This window comes from Cydia strobilella, chromosome 23 (assembly GCF_947568885.1).
Source record: "Cydia strobilella chromosome 23, ilCydStro3.1, whole genome shotgun sequence".
NCBI classification, from domain to species: Eukaryota; Metazoa; Arthropoda; class Insecta; order Lepidoptera; family Tortricidae; genus Cydia; species Cydia strobilella.
The window spans coordinates 6,183,445-6,193,839 of NC_086063.1; the positions used below are offsets into that span (position 1 = coordinate 6,183,445).

The following is a 10,395-nucleotide window of genomic DNA, read 5'->3' on the forward strand; positions in this document are numbered from 1 at the left end:
AGGTCTCGATAACTCAAGTTTTGACTTAATGACTAGAAATTGAAAAACTCAAACACTTGAAAGTCTCAAAGCAGATGACTCAAAGGAATAGTCTTAACCAACACAAGTGCCACACTTTACCTACGAAATCTGAATGTTTTTAGCGTTAAAATGAACTCCACAAAGCAAAGTACGAAGTTTTTACAGCAACAAACTTGACCGTGAGAAGACCTAACACTTTCAGCGCCAAGTGCCCCATTTCCAATTCAAAATACTAGCGTGTTCTAGGCAGTGAATGTGTTAACTAAACTAAATGCATAGAAATTCCCATTTAGAAACACCTCTGTGCCCTTTTCATTAAGAGGCAGCCCTTACATTTCCCAAAGTAGATTTCAGCGTGGTTAACCAATGCCTACAGGCAAGCTTTTTGAGCTAAAAACACAGATTTACCCACTAGATGGAACATTTAAGACAACTTAATTATATACACCTACTTTTGTAATTACTGTTATTTAAATTATTATATAAAATAATGTCGTCTGGGCCTGAATATCATGCACATGTGTTCTAAGTTTGGACCATGGGGGTGAAGATTATTAAAATAAAGCTTGTAAAGAGAGTAAAATAGAGATTGTATCTTAACATAAATTTAAATCTGCATGTATTCACTGTTTACAATAATTTTGAATTACGGATAAAAGCTGATCAATAGGTTACAGGTACCATTAATTAGGTTAAGATCACTGTCTTGGCCGATAGCTCCCTCCTGCTCTTGCAGAACTGCAAGCAAGACAATAATTACCTACCAGGCTTGATAAATTCGGACCCGGGTATGTCCATAAACTACGTCCGGACCCGGGTATGTCCTTAAACTATGTCCAAAAGAGAGGTATGGGCATTGCGAATGACATCTCGCTTTGTGTGGTAGGGCACAGGACAGCGGGTGTCATTCCAGATCTAGAGCAGAGCCCAACTGGGGAAGTACCTCCACCTTACAGAAAACCGCAGCCAAATAACACTAGACCCTACACATAGTGTTGTGTTCCTGCCGGTGAGTAAGGTTGCCAGAGCTCAACGAGGGAGAGGAGTGTTAGGGTCGGCAACGCGCATGTAACTCCTCTAAAATTGCAGGCGTACATAGGCTACGGAGACTGCTTAATATCAGGCGGGCCGTATGCTTGCTTGCCACCGACGTAGTATAAAAAAAAATTACAATTGACAAACTTGACCGTTCATTTCTATTGAATCAACGCGATAAAGACTTGTTAGAGTGCGCTACGCGCGAATAATAAAAATTGTGCGAAAATGTTTTACCTAAGCGGATAAAGCATTTAGCACGTGAAACTAAGGTGAGGAGCTTTAACGACTTTTACAGTATATCTGGTACTCCATTACGACACCCTGTGCCATAATAAGCACATTACGTAACTACCACGAAAATTCAAAGGGTATGGCCTGTACAGCAATTAGTGTAGTACTCGTGTCGATTTAAAACACTCCCTTCGGTCGTGTATTAAAATTCGCCACTCGTTGCGAATTTCCTAATTTTTGAACTTGAATCGTAAATAACTATTAAATTCAAAATATTTATATCAGTACGGTTTCACTCACTATTATTTTTAGTCGCTTTTGGCGACATGTTTCGGTTTCTTTGGGAATCCTTCCTCAGGCACGAGTGTCCGCGGCGGTTGTACGTCGTACACTATATTTGTGTGTGTTGTATTTTGAAATATGTCTCACGATAGCTTAAGTTCAACTATTAAATTCGCAGGCTGTTGCTTAATAATGCGAAGTCTATCGGATACTGTCATTGTCTGAAAGCTAAGTAAGTGGACGCCTAGTTGACTTCCAGAGTAATTAAGCTCGGAACTGCGCTTGTACCCGCTTTTTGGTGCGTAATGCTAGTTTGCTGACTGTACCGCAACACTCAGTACGTAGCTATTTTGTAATTTAGTGTAATTTAGGACACGCAGACTGAATTCTAAGGTCAAGCATCAGGGTGAAGTGGTCTGAGGAAACTAGGAGGTGCAATTATGGTCCAGACTAGACGCTGTGCAGGGCTTTGTGATTTACGTAACATTTTCAGAAAAGCAGAACGTGCAAAATGTTGCTGCTGTCACCAGGCTGTATCTCATAAACTGTTGATGATTACTGTTGCCGCTCAAAAACAGAATAAAATAAACCCATAGAACAAACGTCATTTTTTTGCCGTTTGTATAGATCGGAACCCTCCGTGCGCGAGTCCGACTCGCACTTGGCCGGTTTTTAGTACTTTTTAATACCTAATTACTTACTTTATATTCAGTCACGCAACAGCATTACTGTGTTTGCAAAAAGGATGAAAAAAAAAATTCAATTAATTTTGTTACGTGTGGTTTCAATGTCGTGAGCAAAACATTAGCTTATTTCATTAAAATGACGATTAATCAACAGCTAGAATAGAAAATTAAAATTTATATCACATTTGTATAAGATACTTTGTATAACTGTAGTATGTACGTTTATTCAAAGAATTTAATTTCAGTACCATTTCGTACCTTGTGAAATATGAGAATCTGTCCGAGCAAAGTGGAGAAGATTGAGTAGGAAAGCGGACCTTGAGCTGAAACCTCCTAGCCAGCGTGTTTTTTTTCCGAACTCATTAACAAACATCGTCATATTTCAACCAATTTACACAAAACCTCACCAAATTATACACCAAAACCTTCCTCAAGAATCACTCTATTTATGGGTGAAAACCGCTTGAAAATCCGTTCAGTGGTTTTTGAGTTTATTGGCAACATACAGCTAGACAGATGCGGCACAGCGGGGACATTGTTTTATAAGGTGTAAAGAACGTTCTCCGAAATGTGGAAATTTTCCAGAAATTTCTTCGGAAAATAATTCTCAGAAATGAGAACGTTCTCATCGGCTCATCACTAGTCAATAGCTCGTACTAGAGTGTCAAGGTACAAAATAGTACTAAAAGATACAACCAAAGATAGATATAACTCCGTAATAGATGGATACAGTCTAAGGAAAAAACGTGCCTCGAAAATCAAGAAAATTTTATTCTCGATCAGAGGGCGCTACTGGCTTTAGCCTACTGTCGTATAGATGGCGTTGACGGTTTCGTTTGTTATTTAACAATTTTAACGCATATCAGTGAAAGAACATGGAACAAAATCATAAAAATAATTAATGCAAATAAAAAAAATCATTTATCCATATTTAAATACATTTTTATAAATCTTCATTTTTAGTTTTAAGGTGTGTCGATGGATGTCAGTGAATTTACTGGGGTTACAAAATTTACTATGACAGTACCGCTCTATCTTATTATATCCTCTTTGATACAACCTTTCATTTGTGTTTCATCAATAAATACGAAATTAAAAAGCCGCTACTAATCGTTTGTCCCTTTCCGACGTATTGGTATGATGGAAAGGGACATAATTATTAGCGGCTTGTCAACTTTAGTCGACGTTTATGAATAGGGGGTTACAAAATAAACTCTGTCTGCTATCTTTTTACGCCTTTACCGATTAAAACTCAATTTTTAATCGAGTCTCTTGACGATATTTTATATTCGCACTTAAACTATCGTGAGACATATTTCAAAATATTTATCAGTACGGTTTTTACTCACTATTATTTTTAGTCGCTTTTGGCGACATGTTTCGGATTCTTTGGGAATCCATCCTCAGGCACGAGTGTCCGCGGCGGTTGTTCGTCGTGCACTGCCCGCGCCGCCCGCCTCGTCGCTCGTTGCGCACGCGCTGATGGGGCGGGGGCGGGGGGCGCGGGGCAGTCCGCAGATGGAGTCGTCAAGTGAAGGTCTGAAAACATTTCTCCCGTACCAGTAATCTCGCTTTATCGAAACGAATGAAATGGGACGCGCCTATATCGTTCGCATGCTCTGCCACAGCTGAGTTCCTGGTGTCCATGTTCTTTACGCTGCGTATGTGTTCCGACAACCTAGTGGAGACATTCCTTCCGGTCTCACCGACATACGCCCTACCACAATCGCAAGGTATCTCGTATACCCCCGGGCTCCCCAGCGGGTCCTTGTCCTTTGGAGAGCGCAGCAACTGCCTGACTTTGGTATGGGGTCGGAAGATTGTCCTAATGCTAAAACTTCGGCGTAATAGGCGTCCAATTCTATCCGTTATCCCCTTAATAAAAGGCAAGACGACAGGTGCTCTCTCGACCGTTTGTACTTGCCTTAATGTACCCGTACTTGCTGCTCGCTGACTCTGTCTCCAATTGTACCCATTGCTCTCTAATACCTGCCTTACATGCTGCAGCTCCTCTTGCACGTACTGCGGGTCACATAGCCGTAAAGCCCTATTGATGAGCGCGCGTGGAACCGAAGACAAATGTGCGGGGTGATGGTGTGAGTCAGCTTGCAGGTACCGCTCAGTGTGTGTGGGCTTCCGATACACTTTATGAGTCAACCGGCCATGCTCGTCCCGCTGCACCAAGACATCCAGAAACGGGAGTGCCCCATTGCACTCCCTCTCAATGGTGAACTTAATCTTGGCATGCCGCGCGTTCAGATGTTCGAGTAACGGGTCCAGATCCTTGTGTGGCACCACAGCAAACACGTCGTCCACATATCGCAGCCACAGTCTGGGTCTATGTGGGCAACTCTCCAAAGCCTTTTGCTCAAAATCCTCCATAAAAATATTGGCCACCACTGGTGCTATCGGAGAACCCATTGCTACCCCTTCTATTTGCAGGTAGTGTTCCCCCCGCCACACAAAGTATCCACTGGTGAGGCAAAACTCGATCAGCCTCATGTACTCGGCGAGTGAGTCGTCGCGGCTTGCCATTCGTTTTATAATCTCAATCGTTTCCGCTACCGGCACATTCGTAAATAAGGAGGCTACATCGAAACTCACCATCAACTCGTCCTCTTGCAACGTAACGCCTTCAAGTAGCTGCACAAAATGTGTAGAGTTTCGTACGAAACTGGACGTTTTACCCGTTAGAGGTTGCAAGAGTCCCGACAAGAACCGGGACGCCTTGTACGTGGGTGAATCTATCTGGCTCACAATGGGTCTCAGGGGCCAGTCGTTTTATGGATCTTAGGTAGCCCATAAATCTTTGGGGTGGTGGGGTTTAACTGACGCAGCATTTTAGTCTGATCCTTGGCCGATATCGCACCGACTAAACTGTTGAGCCTCGATGTTACACGCGCTGTAGGGTTATACGATACTTTCTTATAAGTGTTTGGATCTCCTACTAGCTGTGTAACCTTCTCCTCGTAGACCACTGTGTCCACGACTACAGTAGCATTCCCCTTATCCGCCGGCAACACCAGAATATCCTCATTCTTTCGCAGTACTGAGAGTGCTAATTTCTCTTGCTTACTGATGTTGGGCTTAGGCAGCTTACTTCGCCGCAACAGCGAAGATACATCCTGTCGGAGGCACTCAGCTTCCCTATTCGGCACTCTATTGCGTATGATAGCGTCCTCTATGCTGGCCACGATGGTCTCAACAGGAAGAGACGACGGAGTCAAAGCGAAATTTAGGCCTTTGGACAACACACTACACATATCGGCCGTTAATGATTGTTGCGACAGGTTAACAACACTCCTGCCACTAGCCTCATTTGTCCGCGACGTATTCTCGAATTTGCTCTGTGTTTTGATCAGGCGCTCGAATTTACTACGGTGTGTGTTTATCGTATTTGCTCTGACGTACTCCGCCCTGCTGAATGTCATAGCGTCAATTTTCTCCCATATATCCGCACGTAAACACTGAGACAGGCCGATATGTAAACCGAACAGCTCCTTGCTTACGTTCGATATTTTACGACGATAATCCCGAACTACCCTCACCATGAGCAGACCTCAGCTGTGGCAGAGCATGCGAACGATATAGGCGCGTCCCATTTCATTCGTTTCGATAAAGCGAGATTACTGGTACGGGAGAAATGTTTTGTGCCGCGTAAGATTCGCGAGGCGATTGAAATTTCACGCCGCCCTAATTTCAATCGGGACGGAGGCTGGATGTTGCCACCTGCATGGAAGCCTATAATACCTAGGGTCAAGCGGCAAGTGTGTTGTGACGATCGCGGGGACATAGTGAGTGCAGTGTGCTTGACTTCGTTCGATACAGCCGCCCTACCAGACCTTCACTTGACGACTCCATCTGCGGACTGCCCCGCGCCCCCCGCCCCCGCCCCATCAGCGCGTGCGCAACGAGCGACGAGGCGGGCGGCGCGGGCAGTGCACGACGAACAACCGCCGCGGACACTCGTGCCTGAGGATGGATTCCCAAAGAATCCGAAACATGTCGCCAAAAGCGACTAAAAATAATAGTGAGTAAAAACCGTACTGATAAATATTTTGATATTTTATATCACGGAAATCATGTTATGCAGACGAAGTCGCGGGCATACTAAATTAGAATAGAATAGAACATTTTTATTCAACATCACATCAAATGGCAGAGTTAACAGATAGCGTAGAATAGAATAGAATAGAATAATGTTTATTGTATAACTGTGTACGTACAAAGGTGGTAATTAAAAATAATAAGTATCAACAGTTGCCTGCTAGGGCGTACAATTATGGTAGACAATCTACCTATCTTAAAACTAAACTTATACTTAAGTACTTACATCGTTATATATACATACGTACATACATACGTAGTACAATCCATTACATTATTCTGTATGTATATATGTACTGACAATTAAAAAAAAAGAATTTTCATAATCGGTCCAGAAATTACGGACATATGGAGTAACAAACATAAAAAAAAACAACCGAATTGATAACATCGTTTTGATATGTGGAAGTCTGTTAAAAAAGCGCGTGCATCCGTGCGAGTGCCAACAAAGAAAAAACCGGCCAAGTGCTAGTCGGACTCGCACACCGAGGGTTCCGTACTTTTTTAGTATTTGTTGTTATAGCGGCAACAGAAATACATCATCTGTGAAAATTTAAACTGTCTAGCTATCACGGTTCATGAGATACAGCCTGGAGACAGACAGACGGACAGCGGAGTCTTAGTAATAGGGTACCATTTTTACCCTTTGGGTACGGAACCCTAAAAAGTAAAACATACATACACACATACATATAATCACGCCTATTTACCGGAGGGGTAGGCAGAGACCACGGATTTCACACATACCTCTTTCGCTTCCTTTACTTTCATACCTGGCCTTCCTTCAAGAGGAAAAACTAAAAAAAATTGCCAAAGAGCCAAAGTTGATTATTTCCAAAAAAATCTTTTTTGTTTTAGGTACAAAATAAAAGTTCCTAAAATTTTTTGTTTGAAAATCGAAAGAAAAAAAACCCGACGTGTAATGATTTTTCCTTCCCTTCCTTTCTTTTCCTTTTCCTTTCCTTTCTTTCAGGTTCTTACGTAATAAATATAAAACAGGGGGTTGAGTCTTAATACTCGTAGTTTCTATAGTAGGTAAGAAAGCTTCATAAAATAGACTATGTCTAAGTCTAAATTATTATAATTTTGAATCCGTCAATTTGTCAAGTTACAAATTCGGATCGTGCCTCGTGAACGCGATTAGGGCTAATTCATTTTGCGCCCGCGGGAGCAAAGTAAACACTTTTTAACACAATATTGAGGCGCTCAAAATAAGGTTTTTATCCGCTTTCCTTATTAGTTTAAAAATCCTGGAAACACAGGCGTAGAAAGTCAAATATAATTATACAAAGGTCAGACGAGATTAGACCTTTAAGTAGTTTTCATAAAACGAAGAGCTAAAAAACTTTTTTTAACTTAAAATAATCCTAACATCTGTTTTTTTATTCCGTAGACTAAAATGACGTTTCATGTGTATGAGATAACATTTTTTTAGTATCACATGAAATGTCATTTGCGTAGAAAGTCAAATATATTTATACAAAGGTCAGACAATAATAGACCTTTAAATAGTTTTTATAAAACTAAGAGCTAAAAAAACTTTTTTTAACAAAATAATCCTAGCTCTTTCATCGCTAAGCGCCACTTGCACTATCCCACTAACCCGGGGATGGCGGTTTTAACCGGTTTACCGTTAACCCGGAGTCTAATTGTACTGGTAACCATGGTAACTCCAGGTTCAACCGGTTAATCCTGGGTTAGTGGGATGGTGCAAGCGGGTCTAAGTGATAACGTAAATTTTCGACTGGTCTCGAGCAAATTTCAGTCCTAAATATAAAGTTTTTTACCCAGACCTCCATCAAGTAAGTACTTATAATTTTATTTTTATTTTTCACCAACTATTGATTGATTTTTTGTTATTAAAACTATTGATTGATTGTATTTTTTAATTAAAAATAAAATATAAGGTTTCGTTGTTTTATTACAGAGTTCCTATAGCCACCTCCTGTCTCCATCAACAGATCAGCTCTATGGTACCATAATATTGCATTATCACCCGACTTACATATGTATGCAAATTCTCAGCTTCAATGGAAGTCGGGAAGTGGGTTAAATTTAACTTGCAAGGTTTGACCCGTACAAACATTTGCAAGTTAATAAAAAGCTTTTATAATAAAAACCGGTCAAGTGCGAGTCCGTACCATTACGCAAAAACGGCAAAAAAATCTCGTTTGTTGTATGAGAGTCACACTTAAATATTTATTTTATTCTGTTTTTAGTATTTGTTGTTATAGCGGCAACAGAAATACATCATCTGTGAAAAATTTCAACTGTCTAGCTGTCACGGTTCATGAGATACAGCCTGGTGACAGACGGACACACGGACAGACGGACACACGGACAGACGAACAGACGGACGGATGGAGTCTTAGTAATAGGTTCCCGTTTTTCCCCTTTGGGTACGGAACCCTAAAAACAAAAGCTTGTAAAAAAAAGGAATTTTCTGCTCCAGAAAGTCACGGGTTCTTCAATATTGTTAAACGAGTACCCAGTACTAAAAATAAATACAAAATTAAATATCCAAGGCAATAAAAGAGAATTAATAAATTTTATTTATACGCATTTCCTGGAATGTAATAAAGATTGTTTCATACATTTATAATGAACTCGAGACTTTATTAAAGTTAACACGGAAAGGAAATTAATTTTGACGCTGTTTAAAGACAAAAAATCAAAGTTACTCTGTCACATTTTTCAATGGAGGAGTAAGCGAGATGGAAATACAATTCCTATTCCGTTTTGAATGCATTCGTATTACTGATTGAGGACAAATTGCTGAGTGTCAGGGGAGAGGTCTTTAAAAAGGTAAAAATACGTTTTTATTAAAAACGTGCTTTAGATTAAGAGTCACGTACACCCGACACTAAAAACCCACACCCACACAATCAAACTTACTGTAAAGGCTTGGCCAAACACACGGCATGACGCAGCGCCGCGTCCGCGCCGCGTCCGCGCCACGTCCGCGCTCGTCCGCGCCGCGTGGACGCAAGGGGCCGACGGGACGCAGTCTGTTTGACGTCGCTAACCTGGCAAGCATGGGCTGCGGGCGCTGCGTCTAGCCTTGTGTTTGGCCAAGCCTTAAAAGTGTTGAATGATTCACGGATGTTCACGGTTAGTTTCACTAGACTTATATTGACCGGGATATGGACCGCGATTACCTTTTGTATTGTTTTTGAGCTCCCGATATTTCGACGCAGTTACATGCATCTTGTTCACGGGTGACTGAAGATAGCGGGTCGGTGTCAAAGTTGTGTAGACCACGCTCGGTCTACCCTCATTCATCAAAGCCTCATTCATTCATTTAAAGGTAATTACGAAAATGGTTTACTGATGTTTCGGCGAAAATTACTTGACAAACTTTCAGTTCCCAAACTATTTATCCCATATTTTTACTTGGGCGAAATTTCATTTCGCAAATTTTCATAATCCAACCTAACCTGGGTTAGGTTAGGTTGGATTGGAACCTAGTACGTCATTTTCATTTCGCAAGTATGGGGTTGGGAAATGAAATGGTTGCGAAGTAAAAAATGAAACTGATGCCATAAGTTTGTTGGGAAGTGAAATTTGGCGAAAAATATTTTGGCTAAACGGCGGTATCCCCACGAAAATATTATAGGACCGTGTCAATATAAGTCTAGTCAAACTTACTCTCTCATTTTTAAACGACATATTGAATTAATTAATTCAACATTATTTTTCATTCATTCACTCTTTTAAAATTATGGCTCCAGTCTAGTGGGACTATTTTGTCAGTATCAAGGTCTTAGGAGGTTTAAATACCACTAAAATTGTACGGTTATTACAAGACAGCGTACGGTGATTTTATTTATTTATTTTATTTATTTTTATTTTATTAACTCTTGTAAAGCGATAGCTGGACTTTACAAGAAGCATGTGGATTACCGGCCGTTGGCTCCAAAATGGTAGTTAAACGCGCTTCAAGATTAATACTCCATTATTCACTGCATACTACCACATTAGTTTACTCAAAGATAGATATAACTCCGTAATAGATGGATACAGTCTAAGG

General features: G+C 40.9%; 1 long non-coding RNA gene across 1 annotated transcript in view; it reads left to right on the forward strand.

The window, feature by feature from the left end:
- Positions 1–829: 829 nt before the first annotated feature.
- LOC134751913 (uncharacterized) overlaps positions 830–10,395 on the forward strand; it is a 521,238-nt gene continuing 511,672 nt past the window's right edge. Inside the window, exon 1 of the long non-coding RNA XR_010128718.1 lies at positions 830–1,066. This is a non-coding gene — a long non-coding RNA (uncharacterized LOC134751913). The remainder of the gene's footprint in view (positions 1,067–10,395) is intronic.